The sequence below is a fragment of the Podarcis erhardii genome, assembly GCF_964252035.2.
Source record: "Podarcis erhardii genome assembly, chromosome: 9".
NCBI lineage: Eukaryota > Metazoa > Chordata > Lepidosauria > Squamata > Lacertidae > Podarcis > Podarcis erhardii.
Genome location: NC_138512.1, coordinates 30591739 through 30609422, shown reverse-complemented (window position 1 = coordinate 30609422; position 17684 = coordinate 30591739). Strand labels below are relative to the sequence as shown.

Sequence of the window (17684 nt, the reverse complement as noted above, 5' to 3'; positions counted from 1 at the left end):
TGCTACATATGAGCTATTAGCTGACATGTTTATTTTCTAGAGTCTGGACCAGCTTTTAAAATTTGTTTTGCCTCCTTCAATTTATAAATGTTATAATCAATTATTTAGCTATCATTTCCCATGTGAGTCCTAAGCAGAATAGTTGATAGCCCTCACACAGGCCATTCGAAGAGACAGGCGTCTCTGAAGCAGCTGACACTGGTGAGCCCAGCTAGTTTCCAACCTCTCTTGAGTGCCAGAGTTTTGAGGGCCAGCCAGCAATTGCACATTTCGTTCATCACTCAGCCAATGAAAAGGATGTGTTGTGCAAGTCTCTTCACTCCCCTTTGCTGAGTTTGCATTGTTTTGCCCATTGCATATTCAGCCTCAGGGTAGCATTGAAAGAAAAAGCTGGCCATCAGAGAGAAATACCCTCAAACTACAGCAGTGTAATTGCACTCAATCAGCATCAGCTTAGCATCAATAATTAGGCAGGGGCCCAATAATAAAGCTGGCATCTAGTCTAGCCAGTGAAAACATGAGTACTACTATAGAACTTAGACACAAATGCTTTCAGGCAAAATTAACTTCATATGAAGAAACTACTTCTTTAGCTATTGCACTTGAATATGACCAGGAGATTCATTGCATTAACATGGTATTTGTGTTAATAATGTTTTCTTTCTCATCCTTACTGAAGTTTCAGCTAAATAATTTTATTATTTTGCTTGTGACATGCTGTCTTTTCGAATCTAATTAAAACTTACTTTTTCGTCCTTAGGTGGAAAGAGAACTCTGCAGAGATGAGCTCTTAATTAATGCACAGGGTCCCTGCGAGTCCCACCTCTCAACAGCAGTGATTGACATCCAAGGATACATAAATTACACTAATTGAGCTTTGCATCTACGCAATCTTTCCACAACCGACTCATCGGAGGAGGTAAGTGAGCAGACCAGCATAAAAAGTTACTTCAGCATGCCTGTGTGCTTTCCCTTTGGGGGAAAATATTTCCAGATTACTGAACATATGTTTCTACAGAAGACAGATTTTCTCTTCACTTTCTCTTCACTTTACTTTTTATTTAAAAATATTAGCATCTTAATACAGCCACTTACTCACCACACATATCACGACTGCCGGCAGCAAAATGTTACAAATCAGTGACATTATACAAATAATCACTTGGCAACACTAGTTGATTTTAAATTATATTGAATCATTTCTTTATCTAACTAGGTGGGGATAAAAATTTGTCTTAACTACAGATAATCTCTGTCAGAGTTTAGAGGCCATGTCACTTGCATCAAAGGTCCTGCTGAAATCACCCAAAATGACACAGATTAAATGAGTCTAGATATATATTTAAAAGTACTTTTCTTTCGGGCCCAAAGAGTTATGCTCATAAATTCGCTGACATAACTTAGAGTGCTTGCTGGATGTAGATCATATTTTGCAACTTGGTGTGTAAGGACACATTTGAAGGAGCATGGTAAGCTTAGCATCCAGCTATATGAGCCCCCCAAAATGGCCGAAATATGGGGTGGTATTGGTGCAATAACAAATTACTACCTCATTAGACCCCACAATGTCACTTTCACATGCCTGCGTATCCCACCTCCTGGATGACTTACAAAACAGCATTATTATTATTATTATTATTATTATTATTATTATTATTATTATATATTTATTAATCACCTCATAAATATTATCGAGGTGGTATGGAGGTCATATGACATAGATCATTTTGGCCATGTAATAGCTGGTGTTATCATGGCTGTGCAAAGGTGGTAATAGGCCCAGGTCAAGTGGAAAATATAGGTCCCATTTCAAAACACACACACACACACACACACACACACACACACACTTCCAATAATCTTTACCAAAGGATCCCTTTGTCTCTCCCAAGGGAATTCTGAGTAGGCCTCCTCAACACTGTAAGCCCATGACAATTGGCCCACCTGGCTCTTGCTCTGTTTTGGTCTGAGTGTTATTTGGTATCTGCTTCATGGCCACAGACAAGAGCAGTACTTATGTGGCCAAAGTCTATTCAAGACTCTCAGGATAATTTACCATACAAAAGACAAATTCTTCAGAGCAAAAGGGAGAAGATGATTTTCATTCTTGAAATTGCCAGATAAGCAGGCTAAGCAAGATGCCGGAAGTATAGGAAAGAGTGGATATGCTGTAATTGCTAGGCAACTCCCAAGTACTGTCCCCTCACGTGCTCATCCAGTTGGAGTCCAAGAGCAGTGTAGTCTTTCCTGGGTAGAAACACTGCCTGCAGTATAGCCCTGAGGTGTGCGGGCTTAATTGGGAATCCATTATAGTGTGAGATTCTACAGCCAGATGATACGTTTGTAGAAGAAGCTCTGTGGCATGTGGGGCTTCTTGGCACTGAACTATTCCCCATGTGTTTGGCAGTGCCGCATATGTTTCTAGCTCTCTAACATCTTCTTTTTTGGCTAGATAAGTTTGTCTAAATCTGCAAAATATTTAGTCTGTTTCTGATGAATAATTCAAAAAATACCTAAGGATGAATTGCTTGAAATGTCTATAAAGTGTATTTGCATAAAATTCTCCCTTTTCGTTTTGGACCAACTGTCCAGTTTTATAGTGCACTTTGATCTTCTTGTTGTAAATGTTGTTTAAAGAATGTTTGGGCGGCATTCATTAAATTTAACTAGACATAAGATTAAGACTGTGGTGCAATGCAGTGAGGATGAAATCATTATACCAGCTGGAACACAGTGGTTAAAAAGATATTGTGGTGGGATAGTGTGCTGCTTGTGCGTAAAAGCTTGATCCCTCTGGGGTTTGGCTGGTCATCCAAACCGATGCACTAACGGAGCCCCCAAAGCATGACTCCGTCAGTCGCTGGTAGAATCTGACAGTGGGCGTCTACGGAATTTACGCCAACATAAAAGCTCTTTGACAGACATGCGCTTTCGAGACTCTCTGCGTGACAGTTTCCGGCGAAGGGTGGGCGTTCCCAACGGGGGTCCCGTTACCTCTCCACTACTCTCACTGGAAGCATCCCAGAGCCTCCCCTCCGCTGTGACTCCTGCACTCCCCCTGCTGGTTCCCTCTTCTACTGCAGATTCTCTCCTATTCTCCTGTAGCCTGTCCACTACCTGTCTCTCCGATGGCAGTTCCCTGACATCCACCTCCCCCCCAGGGCCCCCTTCACCCCCTCCCGCCTCCTCTCCCACTGGCGGTGAGGGCGGAAAGCCCCTGAAGGAACTCTCCTCGTCGTCCGAGGATTCTAACACTTCCAGCCACGGCGTACCGTCTCTCTCCCCGTCTTCCTCTTCTTCGTCGGAGTCGGCTTCTTCACCCACCCCTGACTCTGGGAACCCTTCAAACTCTCCTTCCTCATCGGTGGTCCCAAAGTGTTCCCTTCTAAATCGAGCCACGGGTTGCGGTTTTCTTGGGAAACGCTGATGAAATGTTTCTATTAAAACCTCGTCATTGACTACCTCTGCTGGTACCCAAGTGTTTTCCGACTCTGCTTCCCCCTCCCATTCTACCAGATATTCCACCTGATTCCCCTTCCACCTGGAATCAATGATTCCTGCCACGTTCATGTCGCGCTCTCTCTCTTCTATCACGGGCGTTTGGGTGGCCTCTCTCTCACGCTCCCCCCACTCGCGTCCCTCTCGGTACGGCGACAGTAATGACCTGTGAAATACTGGGTGTAATTTCATGTGACTGGGCAGCCTGAGTTTGAATGCCACTGGGTTGACCTGCTGTATGACCTCAAAGGGTCCCAATCTTTTGGGCCTCAATTTCTTACTCCCGCCCTTGAACGGTAGCCCTTGGGTGGACAACCACACCCGGTCCCCCACCCTTATAGTTTCACCTTCCCTCCTATTTCTGTCTGCTTGCTTCTTATATTCTTCCTTGGCTTTCTCTAAGTTAAGTTGAAGCTGACGGTGGATCGCCTCCATCTCTTCAAAAAAATATTCCGCCGCCGGCACGCTCCACCTCTCCCCTCCCTCTCCTGGGAATGCCCGGGGGTGACACCCATAATTTGCCAGGAAGGGACTCATCCCTGTGGACACGTTCTCCGCGTTGTTGTAGGCAAATTCTGCTAGAGGTAACTTATCCACCCAATCATTTTCTCTGTCTTTTACATAACACCTCAGGTATTGTTGTAAAACCCCATTTGCCCTTTCCGCTTGCCCATTGGTTTCTGGGTGCCGGGCAGTTGAGAAATTGAGTTCTACGTGCAGTAAGCTCATAAGTTTCCTCCAGAACCTGGAAGTAAATTGTTTCCCTCTGTCGCTGACCACCCTCAAGGGGGCGCCATGCAACTTGAAAATATGTTCTACAAACAACTTGGCGGTTTCCTCCGCTGTGACTGCATGTGAACAAGCTATAAAATGACACATCTTGGTTAATTGATCTACCACCACCATGACAGCTGTTTTGCCTTTGGATTTTGGCAGGTCCGTCATAAAATCTATGGATACTGCCTCCCATGGCCTTTCGGGCGTGGGTAAGGGTTGTAATAGCCCCGCTGGCGCCACCCTCTCTCCTTTCGCTCGCTGGCACCTGTCGCAACCCCTGACATATTCCCGTACGTCCTCCCTCACCTTGGGCCACCAAAACTCCCTGGTAACCAACCACATGGTTTTGTGCTGTCCAAAATGTCCCGCTGTGGGGCTGTCATGCAACTGCTTGAGTACTCTGCCCCTCAGTTCCCCGTCGGGTATGTACAGTGCCCCTTTGTAATACAACGCCCCGTTCTTTTCTTCGAACCCCCCTGTGTTCTCCTCTGTGCTCCGGAGCTCTCTGAGTTTCTCTTGGGCGTATTCATCGTTCTCCGTACCCTCTATCAGTTCCCTCTGCCCCACCAATGCCGCCCCACACACCCAGCGGTCTTCAGGGATTACATGCCTTGCCTCAGGCGCTCCCTCCCCCTCTAAGTACTCAGGTTTCCTGGAAAGAGCGTCCGCCCTCACGTTCTCGGAGCCGGGCACGTAACGAATCTCAAAGTGGAATTTGGAGAACTCCTGGGCCCATCTCACTTGTCTCTGGTTCAGCACTCGGGCTGTTCTCCAGTATTCCAGATTTTTGTGGTCAGTTCGGACTTGAACCTTGTGCTGCGCCCCAATCAGCAAGTGCCGCCATTTCCGGAATGCTTCATGAATGGCGAGCAGTTCTCGGTCGTACACTGTGTAGTTCCTCTCTGATTTGTTCAACTTCCGCGAGAAGAATGCACACGGTCTCCATTCAGACGTATCTTTTCCCGGCTGGAGAAGAACGGCCCCCACCGCTCGGTCTGACGCGTCAGTCTCCACTCTCATTGGTTGTTGTAGATCCACGTGCAAGAGTTGCTCTTCCGACGCAAACGCCTGCTTTAAGCGTTCGAACGCTTGTTGCGCTTCTCCCGTCCAAACAAATTTCTTTTTGCTACTAAGACAATCCGTGATGGGCGCTGTTAAATGGGCAAAGTTTTTGATGAACTTCCTATAGAAGTTTCCGAAGCCCAGGAACCTTTGCACGTCCTTCTTGGTCTTTGGTGTTTTCCATTCCAGTACCGCTTGAACCTTGCTGGGATCCATGGCCAATCCCTTGTCAGACAACCGGTACCCCAGGAATTCCACCTCCTTGGTATGAAACTGACACTTCTCCAGTTTCACCCACAGCCGGTTTTCTCGCAGCTTGCTCAGTACCTCTCTTACATCTCGCACATGCTGCTCCTCATTGTCTGAGTACACCAGAACGTCATCTAAGAACGCTACGCAGTTCTTGTAGAGCAGTGGCCCCAGGACGTGATTCATGAATGATTGAAAACAGGCGGAGCCCCCTTGTAATCCGAAAGGCATAACGGTGTACTCAAAGGCCCCCAAGGGGGTGAACATAGTGGTCTTCCACTCATCCCCCTTTCTCACACGTATCAAGTTATATGCCCCCCTAAGGTCCAGCTTGGTAAAAATTTTCCCTTTTCTCACCCGTGTTAGAATGTCATCAATTCTGGGCATAGGGAAAGTCACTGGTTCTGACACTGCATTTAGGGCCCTGAAATCACATACAAGCCTGGGCTTGCCTGTGTTTTTTTTGTCCACAAAGAACACTGGGCTGCCCCCCACCGCTCGTGACTCTCTGATGAAACCTCGCTTGAGATTCTTGTCAATGAACTCCCTTAACTCCTGCATCTCACTGTCTGACATTGCATACAGCTTGCCCACTGGCAATTGTGCTCCTGGGAGTAAGGTAATTTGACAATCAAAGGGTCTGTGCGGGGGCAGTTTATCTGCTTCTTTTTCGCTGAATACGTCAAGCAAGTCAGCGTATTGTGGTGGCACCCTCCCTTTGTCCATCACTTCCATCCCTGCTAGAGTGCCCCTGGCGCCTGCCTGAGCCTCTCCCTCCTTGCAGTGTTCTAGGCAATGTGCTGATCCAAAGGAAACCACTCTCTGATGCCAGCCTACTAGCGGATCGTGTAGCGCCAGCCAGCTCATACCCAAGATAATAGGAGCTCCTCCCAAGGTGGCTACGTTAAACGCTATCAGTTCGGTGTGTCGTGCCACCCTCATTATCATTGGTACAGTCTGTTGGCTCACTTCTCCTCCCAACAGCTCCCTCCCATCAATCGTGGTAACCTGCAAAGGCTTACTCAATGGGATAGTCTGTATTTGGTGTGCAGCTGCAAACTCTTTGCTCATGAAATTACATGAGCTACCTGAATCCAATAGCGCCTTTATCTTCAGTGGGTGTCCGTTTGCCAGTTCCAGCAACACCTCTATCACAAGCGCTGGTCTTGGAGGTTCCGGCGTGGGCACATTCATTACTCCCTGGCCTGGCTGCTGTGCCCTGATGTTGGCAACCAGGCGTTGGCTTTTACTGGCTCCGTGATTTCTTCTTCCTCCTTCCCCCCAACAGTTCCCGCCATCCCTTGCCATTCCTTCCTTTGCGGACAGACTCTGGCAAAGTGACCTGGCTGCTGGCAGAGATAGCATCTCTTGCCGCTCTTTCCCTCCTTCTTCCGCCCTTCACTGGTGTTTGAAACTGCGCGCGCGCGCGCTGTTCCAAGTTCCATCGGCTCTGCTGGCGGGAAAGGCTGCTCCGGAATCTCTGGAATGCGGAAGTCCTTCCAACGTTCCCCCTTTCCTTCCCGCTTTTCCATAGCTCTAGCTTCCTGGCGTGCCCCAATGGACAGCGCTGATTTAGTCAGCTGATCCATAGACTCCGCCCTAGGCGCCCGGGAAAGTTCATCTTTCACTGCCGGAGAGAGACCTTCTTCAAACAGCATTTGAATAGGTTCACTAGCAAGGTCCCACCCAAGTCTATGAATCAGCATGGTGAACTCAGTCCAGTACTCACGTACAGATCGGCTCCCCTGTTTACACGCCATTAACTGCCTGCGCACCACTCCCTGCTCGATCTCGCTGGAAAACATCAAGTCCATGGCGCGGAAAAACTTCATTGTGTCCTTTAAGATTTCATTATTGGCTGCCATCAGGGGCCGAACCCAGTCCCTCGCCCCTCCCTCTAGATGGCCAATCACGTACGCCACTCTAGAGTTCTCGTCGGGGAAGTCATCAAACAGTAGATTGAGTGCATATTGCATCTCTGTCCTAAAGGCTTGATAGTTCCGGGGATCCCCCCCAAATTTCTGCACCAGTCCAGGCACCCGTCTGGCAAGTGGGGTGGTCTTCCCCTTATCTGCATCTTGAGCCCTCCTCTCCTCGAGCCTCGCCGTTTGCAGTGCCAGCTGGACCTCCAACGCCCTGTACCTTTGTTCCAGGCTTGGATCTGCGCCAGCTCCCGCTCCTGCTCCTCCGGTTCCGGATGGTTCGCTCATGATGCCTTCTGCTTGCACAAGCTGCTTTCAAAGACTGTCAGATTGCTGTGGTGGGATAGTGTGCTGCTTGTGCGTAAAAGCTTGATCCCTCTGGGGTTTGGCTGGTCATCCAAACCGATGCACTAACGGAGCCCCCAAAGCATGACTCCGTCAGTCGCTGGTAGAATCTGACAGTGGGCGTCTACGGAATTTACGCCAACATAAAAGCTCTTTGACAGACATGCGCTTTCGAGACTCTCTGCGTGACAGTTTCCGGCGAAGGGTGGGCGTTCCCAACGGGGGTCCCGTTACCTCTCCACTACTCTCACTGGAAGCATCCCAGAGCCTCCCCTCCGCTGTGACTCCTGCACTCCCCCTGCTGGTTCCCTCTTCTACTGCAGATTCTCTCCTATTCTCCTGTAGCCTGTCCACTACCTGTCTCTCCGATGGCAGTTCCCTGACAGATATGATAGAGGGAGCTGGGTTGTATCAAGGCAATACTTGGTAGAAAAGAAAATTTGTAAAAGGAGTTTGGTGAGTGCTGGAAGCAATCAAGAATGAAAATGGATGGAATCCAAAACATGCCTACTTAAAACTTTCTCTGTGGCTTAAGCAACAGCTCCAGCTATAAAGATAATCTGTTTGGTCTGGGAAAATGGCTTTTGTCCAGTTTTGTGCTTTTGTCTAAATAACTTAAGATCATCTTAAAAGCGGTGTTTGCTTTCCTCTGTTTTGACATTTCTTTTCATTCACTAAAAAATTTCCCAGTGCCTTATGTTACATTCTCAGTGATAAGCATGTCTAACTGGTAGAATTTCAGTGCCAGTTTGGCACTTTGAACTTGTGTCCTTATAGCATTCCACTGATGAGATTGTGATTTCCTAGAAGGTTTCTTGTTCTTGATAAATTACAAAAATTGGGGTCTTTTTTTTAGAGGTACCAGAAGGGAAGAATTTAAGTGTGATGTGTTCAGTGCAGGGGAGGGGAGGGCAGAATATTTATCCCTTTGAAATCCTATAGAAGACACTAACAATAACTGAATATTGTTAGCTCTAACTCATATATTTGGCTTGCGCTTTCCTGCCTGACTCACACCCTTACACATTAAAAATAACTATGCACCCCAGATTCTGCAGCCAAGACAGGACTGAATGGTTCAGCTCATATCAGATAATTTTGAGAGTGGGGCTGGAGGAATCATTTTCCTAATCTGGCCTGGGGAAAGAATGTAGTTTGGAAAATCTGATCTGAAGTGATGCTTGAGAAACCTAGCTCTGATGAAAGAGATGACAAGCCAGAGCTTAAATGGGAGGGAGAAGGCAAGAAGAAGAAAAACTTGATGGGGATTGGGTATCTTTGGTTCAGGGATCTGACTTTGTTCCTAAGTAACTTATCTTTCATTAACGTACAGGGAAACCTGTGTATCACTGTGAATGCATGTGGTATGGAGAGGCTTATTGCTTCACTCTCCGCACTGAGATAGGAGTGAGTATCTTCAGTACACAACCCCGATATGAGCCTTGGGGGGAGGAGTCCCCCTCCCTTAACTCATAGCCCCATAGCGTCATCACACTACCTTCACAGTGAGATTTGAGCTCCTTTGCCCCTGTAAATTAGTTAAGGAAATGTTGCTGTTTGTTATTTAAGAAAACATTTATTTTGATTAGTAGGACTCTGGGCTTGATGCTTTTCTGTACTTGCAGGTTTGAACAAGCACACAAAGGAAGTATTTTAGTTAAGAGAATCTATGCTTTGCCAAATGATTTTTTTTTTTTAAAAAAGCACATTGGAGAACTGTGGGACCAACACTTGAAGGATACAAATATGATGCATCCTTCAAGAGAAATCTTTAGGAATATGAAAAATGCAAGTATACAGATTAACTGAGAATTCATACCATCTGAGTGTTCCTATTTATCAGAGGTAGTTCTGGAAGCTGTCACTGATAAATCTTTGTACCTGTTTTGCCTCTTAAAGACCAGTTTTGAATAAAAAATTAGGATTCACCAGCTTTCTTTTCACTATGTTAAGCAAACTGAGAATTAAAATGAATTACTATGGGCAGTTTACTAATATATCCTGTTTCAGAAACCAAAGCACAACACCCTTTACAGAAGAAGATTAAAACCTACAGCTTAGCTTGCCAACCTTCCAATTGGCCTCTATGGCTGTGCCTTTTTCAGCGGTGTAATCTGCAATGAGCAGAAATGAGCTGTGATGAAGCCACGGTTAAAGAAGCAGCATAGCAGACAGAGATGAGACTTCATAAGGTTATCATATTGAATCTTGGTGAGGCAACAGTATGTTAAAAGTACACTAGTGTCTGTGAAAAGATTAACAGTATGAGGTTTACTTTTTTTATAAATATTTATTAAATTTTTTGAATACAAATGCATAAATAATAAACAACATTACTTATATCATAACATAATTTCATCACTTCTTTGGACTCCCTCACGTCTCCCGCTCCCACTTGCACCGTTAAAAAGTTTTTTCGAGCAAATTATCATCTTGTTTACAATCTTATATCCACTCATTTAAGTATAATCTAGCAATTCTCCAAAAGGTTTATATTTTCCTTAGTCTCACTTATCATCGAATTCAAATCTAATTTAGTGGTGGACAATTTTTTATGATCTAGCATCCTTCTTAACATTCAACCAAATTACAATATTTTTGTAAATAAATCTTAAATTTCTTCCAGTCTTCTTCAACCCTCTCTTCTCCCAGGTCTTGGATTCTGCCAGTCATCTCGGCCAGTTGCATATAGTCCATCAGCTGCATCTGCCATTCTTCCAGTGTGGGTAGATCTTGCGTTTTCCAGTTCTTAGCGATGAGTATCCTTGCTGCCGTTGTTGCATACATAAAAAATGTTCGGTCCTTCTTTAGCACCTTCTGACCGACAATACCCAGAAGGTAACGGTATGAGGTTTACCTATATCCAGATCAGAAAGAAGCATCATTGTTTGCTTCTAGTTACAGATAGGTAGCCGTGTTGGTCTGCCATGGTCAAAACAAAATAAAAAAATTCCTTCCAGTAGCACCTTAAAGACCAACTGAGTTAGTTCTAGGTATGAGCTTTCGTGTGCATGCACACTTCTTCAGATCTGAAGAAGTGTGCATGCACACGAAAGCTCATACCTAGAACTAACTCAGTTGGTCTTTAAGGTGCTACTGGAAGGAATTTTTTTATTTTGTTTGCTTCTAGTTTGATAAGAAAGATTTTAATGTCCAGAGGCTGAAAAAGCCAGCTATTTGTTTTGTTGGCTATATATCAAGCAAGATCTAAATGATTTCCCAGTGCATATGCCCTCATTTAGGGAATCTGTGGTTATACAGAAATTGGTACTATTCTCAGGTGGAGAGTTGGAATTGTAACATTGTGCCAAATTCCCATAAGCTGGCACTGCAGCACATGCATTCTCTAAACTCCCGTGGCAGCAAATAATTGTTTAGCATTTATGCAGCCATTAATATGACAATAGTTGTGAGCCTTCTCAGCATAAATGTAATCCTCCAAATGTCAAATCAATGCAGTGCTATCTCACTTGACTCAGTGATAGAGAAACTACATAGAATGGTGGGAATTATAATATTTGGAGGTGACGAGGTTTTACCCAGTTAGTGCTCTCTTCTAGTGTGTCCATGTTTTGACCGTCTACTCTCTAAAGGGCTATTGACAACCTCACATTATTTTACTCTGAATTAATTAGTCTGACATTATCATTACCTTTTGCTCTGTCTTCATACTCACTAATGAATTTGGGCACTTTCTCAGACCATTTAATGCAGGTAAATTAACACCATAAGTCAATGTGTTCAAAAAAATGCATATGAACATACTTCTGTGCATAGGGAGCAGTGCTTAGAGGGTTCATTTTAAAAAGAAATTAGTTATATTTCACCCTCTCCAAAAAGGAATTAATCCTTTTTCAGTTCAATTTATAGATGAATTCATAATTCATTCACAAGATCCTCAGAATTTTTTCAGCCTTCAGAATTTTACAAGCTGCTCTGCTAAATTATATAATATACATTAAAAGGCTAAGAAAACATTTTCTTATTTTTCCTAACAATTATGATTTTTAGAATTAAACGGTGGCATCACTTTTCAGATAGGTAAAAATGTAAACACAAGAGCCACAATGAAACTGAAAGTTTCGTACAGTGCATGCAAATGGTAAATGGAGCCAGAGAAAAACTGAGTGAGGATATGCAGGCAAAAGGAGGCAGAGTTTTGAATGTGACTCTTACTTTTATACAGTAGGCTATTATTCCAGCCACACAAGTGTCAGCAGTTTCTATAGGGCAGGGTATAAATAAATTACTACTACTACTACTACTACTATAGAACCAGTACATCTTTCTGCCCTGTATCCAGGCAAACAAGATGCATTATCACAGTTAACTGACACACTGCAGCCAAGCAAATATTTGAGGGTGCAAAGCAGAATGAGTGAGAGAGATGAACTGGGGAAAGTGAGTGTGGCCTGAGAAGATTCCAGAGGGCAGGATACACAGTCATGGAGGATGGCATTCAGCCCCCAGGTCTGAGGTTCCCTATCCCTCACATAGATAATCACAGTGAGTTCTGCAATATTGTCACTGGAGGGCAAGAAAATCATTCTACAATGTCATGGCAGCCAGGTAAACGTCACTTCACACATATTTGTCTCTCCAGCTGCATTGTACCTGAAGCATCAAGCAAAGTAGAATCAGATGTACAGCCTGTGAAGAAGATTGCAAAGTTTGGCATCTGTTATGGCTAGGCAGAGTGAACATTTTCACCGATGACAGATTTGTTCTGACCTAATCTGTCAAAATCACTGTGCCTGTGTCGTTATTCACAGCTGGTGGGCAGTTTTTTTTTTAATGTTTTACGTTCCTTACCGGCATTCTAGTGATTGCAACTAGAAACTATCAAGTTTTGGTACACAGCAGGCCCTTTTGTCATAGACCATTTGATCAAAACCGTGCAGTTTGGTCTTGCAGACCAACATGGCCTACATATTGATATTCAATGTTCACCTGCATCTATACAAGCTTTATAAAGGTATAACATATTTGAAGTTGGAAGAATAAGATGTTGCTCTATGCCTGCTGTTTATGTTTTGTGTATGTATGTATTTCTAAAAAAGCAAGGATATTTTCAGCTAAAGAAAGAAAATTCATATTATTTCTACTCTAAAACCTATTTCCATTAACTAACATATAACACAGAAGCTATTTGAATATTTGCAACACCAAATGGTTATCACTCATTTGTGTTCTATTAATTTTTTGTTTGCGTTTATTTCTGTATTATTTTGTCATACTCTGAAATGATCCAGTTTTGTTTTTGCATTTCCTGAGAGCCTTTATTTTTACCCCTATGAAATGACAATTACCTAGTCTGTGAGATTCATTAGACTCTGTGTCTTGTGGAATTATTTATTAGTAGGAAAATTAAGCATATGCTCATTATGTTGGCAGCTAGTTTAGCTTTAAACTCAGATGTTGTTGCCTGTAGTTAAAGCATATTGCATTAATTCCTAAATAATATTTTGTAGTTGAGCTACAAAAAACATAATCTGTCCATCTAGGTAGATAATTCTTACTCTTTCAAAATAAGCAACTAAAGTATTTACACTAATAGCAATGCAAGCATTTTATGAAACTGGAGAGCTGGGCCGACAGTGAGATATGACAACCTGAATGTGCCAATTAGATCAGAAATTTCATCAAGAGTGCATAGAGAGCCAACCTGAGTCACAACTTTCCAGATTTCAGTTTTGAATTTAGTTTTAAATGCCAGGGCTGAATCCTTGCCTATGTGAAGCAATAAAAACAGAGTGCCAATGAATATATTCAGACAGTATTTTATTCACCGCTAGTTAAGCCTGGCGTGCTGTGGTCCATGGGGTCACGAAGAGTCGGACACGACTAAACGACTAAACAACAACAACAAGTTAAGACATTGTACCCCAGTACACCTAGGATTATGGGACCATGTTCTGTTTTCTTGGTTTATCCAGGCTTTGCTATTGGAGCTTGGGTGGCCAAGGGATCTGTTCCCTCAGCAGTGAAACAGCTTGGACTGACAGCTGGAAACTATAGCCCTTCCTGGCTCTCTGCCAGGTCTTGATCTGGGCAGATACTTACATTTAATTCTTCCTCCTCCCATGTAGCCTCTCATGTACACTTTGTCAGTGGCCATGAAGCTTCTGCCTGCCTCACAGTCTCCTCTGCTCCTGTGACCCTGAAGGGGACAAATGGGAGTCCAAGGAACCCAGGTAATTCAGAATTGCCTGGAATGGTATCTTTCAGCCATCAGGGGTGTTAATCCTGTGAGCCCCTCCATCATAGGCTCATGCTGTATATACAGTGGTACCTCGGGTTAAGTACTTAATTCGTTCCGGAGGTCCGTTCTTAACCTGAAACTGTTCTTAACCTGAAGCACCACTTTAGCTAATGGGGCCTCCTGCTGCTGCCACGCCGCCGGAACACAATTTCTGTTCTCATCCTGAAGCAAAGTTCTTAACCTGAGGGTTAAGCGGGTTAGCGGAGTCTGTAACCTGAAGCATATGTAACCTGAAGGGTATGTAACCCGAGGTACCACTGTATGTGTAAATAAATCATATGTCATAGAGACACCATAGTCTCTGCTGTCCCTCATTCTTAGGAAACTGAACCCCAGGTAAGCACCCAGAACCCCTAGAATATTGCACTGCTCAGAGATTGGGGTGGTGTGCAACAATATATAGTGAACTATAAGAACACTTTTACTTTCATAATTATTTTTCTGATATTAAAAAATTGTACAGTAGCATCTTTTCTGATATGTTCAACTTTGGTGAAATTTTGTTCCTTCACTGTAATTTTTTAGGGTGCTTTCATTCATCATATGAATTGACTTTCTGTGACCAACATTGTTCTGTGTGAGAACAACTCTGTATATCACAAAACAGATGGATCACTATAGTGATGCCTGATATGTCAGCCTAAGGCTGTAACTGACCCTTGTTATTTCTGAGAAAGCAAAAGGGAAAATCTCTGCCTGAGTTGGCCTGACGCAAAAAGGAGATACAGCACATGTCAGACCAGACCCTAAGTGGAATTCACCACACGTACTACAATGTCTCATAAAGAGGCAGAGCATAGTTCTGCAAACAGTGAATCACTTCACAGACATGTTGTGATTCGCTTAAACACCAGAGCATGGTGCCAGCCAATGCTTAGAAGATCAAGAAAAGAATTATATAGGGATGTATGAAAAGCTTCGAAGAATTGAAACCCTGTTTTTAAAAAGAAAGGAAAAGCTGCCTTTGAAATGACTTCAGATTTTTTGCCTCAGTAGGACTTTTCAAATTTCCATAGTATACATTTGCCTTGCAACATTGGAAACAATCCTGACATCACACATCTTCCATCACTTACCGTATCCTTTCATTCAAATCTAGTATTCCATCCCATCAGCCTTCTTTATGGTCCAGCTCTCACTTCCATACATCACTACTGGGAAAACCATAGCTTTAACTAATCGGACCTTTGTTGGCAAGGTGATGTCTCTGCTTTTTAAGATGCTGTCTAGGTTTGTCATTGCTGTTCAGATTACCTCACTTCAACTCAAACAATGCTTCCCAATGGTGGCTGTTCAAATGAGGGAATTTTGAGTAGTGTTTTGATTTGTACTGTAAAACTAAACCACAGCTCATGTGTACTTCAGGGTAGATGCTGAGTAACACTCATTAATTTCAAAGGAATTTTGAAGACTGCTTGAAGTACATGATGTGCAGATTATAGGCCAGGAAGCAGCTTGGGTTTTCCTCACACAAGTGAACAACATGTGTACCCAAAGGAAGAATAGGCTGTAAAGGTAAAATATGTCCAGTCAGATAACAATCTATTATGGTAACTGTCCAATTGCTTGTCATGTTAATAAGGGGGTTGCTTTAATTAAGCAATAAGACATGACAGGTGTGAATTACAATCTAATCAGTTTTATTCAGGGTATTGTTAGGCAAGAGGCTAAAGGCCAAGTGCCATTCAGTGCGGGTGGCATAAATTATTGGTCGGTAATCTAAATGCAATATTGCAATTATGAAAAATGTTTTTTTTTAATCTTTTTCAAATAAGAATGTAAAGAAATATTTATATAGGTTATATTTTTTCACTGAAACTATGTGGCTCATTGTTCACCCATACACCTCTTTGAAGGCCTCTCATTTGTAAAGCCCTTAAAATTCATCTCAGGTCACAAAGAAAGTAACTTGTTTTAAAAACCTGCATTTTAAAAATCTCTCTTTCTAGCAGCATCAAAGGGGATGTCAATGGGGAAAGAACTGAACAGCAGGAAAGAGAATGTTCCTACTGGTTTTATCTGCTACAGAGCCCTGAAGACAGTAAAACTTCAAATGGAGGCAATCATTTTGAAAAAAGTTTTGCGTTGATATAGTTTTGTCTCCTTCTACTCAGATAGGACTGACAACGCCAAAGCAGCTTCTCTCCCCCCACCCCACCCCACCTGTCATGTATGGTGCACACCAACCTTTTTTCATTTACACACAATCATTTAGGATATCTAGACATTTTACCTTTTTTGTTATGAGCTAACCTATTACCACATTTCCTGCTTTGGATCCCACTTTGATTTCATTCTTCATCTCAAGGTCACTCTTTGGAGGGTGGGCTGGTATCACCATCTGAAATCCACAATTATGTGAAGGAGTCTGCTCCTTTGTGGGGTTCTCACTTGTTGACCGATATGCTCTCTTTGACATGCACAGTGACACCACTTACCACACACGCTTCCCTGTCATTCCTATTTTTAGAGATAACAATGTCTCACTGGGTCCCTCCATTCAAGGTTCCATTATGCCCACTATATTTATGCTCTGCTTTGAAACCAAGCTCTACAGTACCATCACCTTGACTTGGAAGGTGTGTCAGCATATACCGTAAATACCTATACAGTGTCTCCCTCCAGAGGTCTCTGGCATGTAGATTGTACACTATGGCACTTGGGCTACTTTGAATTGTTATCATATGCCCCTGTTCCATACTCCTCTTCCATTTGGACAAGCGAAAACATTTTCACAATATATCCTAGCATTATATATCCAAAACTGGACCCTCCTCAGCTCCTGTTGGCTTTTCTCCAGCAATAAGCCTAAAAGCTGCTCTGCTGCTTTTTTGTTTTATCTCAACAGCCTGCTTTCATTCTGGTTCAAGTGGAGCCTGCTTTTTTTGCACAGGCCTGTCTTGTTGCAAAACATTCCCCAGTACCAGTAAATCCAAATAACTCTTCCTGACACCACTGTCTGATCCATTCATGTCAGGATGGTTCTGTACAGGCAAAACTACATTGAACATCCTGGCTTTCAGCCTCTTATTTAGCAACCCAAATCTTTCTTCCAGGACAGGGCAGGGCATCATAACCACTGACTTATTCATGACCACTTACTCCACCCCAGCTCTGTCTGTCAGGTTTTCTAGATGTCACATGATATCTGTAGCTTTCATACAAGGCAGGCAAGTCACAATGCAGTCAGCATGCATTTCACAAACTCACCTATTATCTACTACAATAAGCCCTCCACCCCCAAATAACATAGCTGCTCATCCCAAAAATAATTGGTTCCTTCTAAAGGATTATTTCCTTCTTCTTCTGAGTGTTACCATCCTTCCCCCAAGACACACTATAAGAGCAGAGGAGATGCCACCTTGGCAGTGGAAAGCTGCTACTACATCCCTGAAGGTTTCATCCACCAATCTACCTGCCTCTCTCTTCTTCACCAAGTCAGTTACCTTATCCTCAAGGAAAGAAATTGTGTTCCCTGAAGAGCATACAGCTAGTGTTCAGCAGGCAGGTAGCTGTACATGTGACACTCTGTACAACATACTGGATATCCTCCACACCCCTGCTGGATT

At 43.5% G+C, this 17684-nt stretch overlaps 1 protein-coding gene across 19 annotated transcripts in view; it reads left to right on the top strand.

The window, feature by feature from the left end:
- The window catches only part of TENM3 (teneurin transmembrane protein 3), a 1299256-nt gene that overhangs the window by 654886 nt on the left and 626686 nt on the right, over positions 1-17684 (top strand). For all 19 annotated transcript variants that reach the window (XM_081875189.1, XM_081875187.1, XM_081875177.1 and 16 more), the window contains exon 5: positions 761-919. The gene's annotated coding sequence lies outside the window, so the exon portion shown is untranslated. The remainder of the gene's footprint in view (positions 1-760; positions 920-17684) is intronic.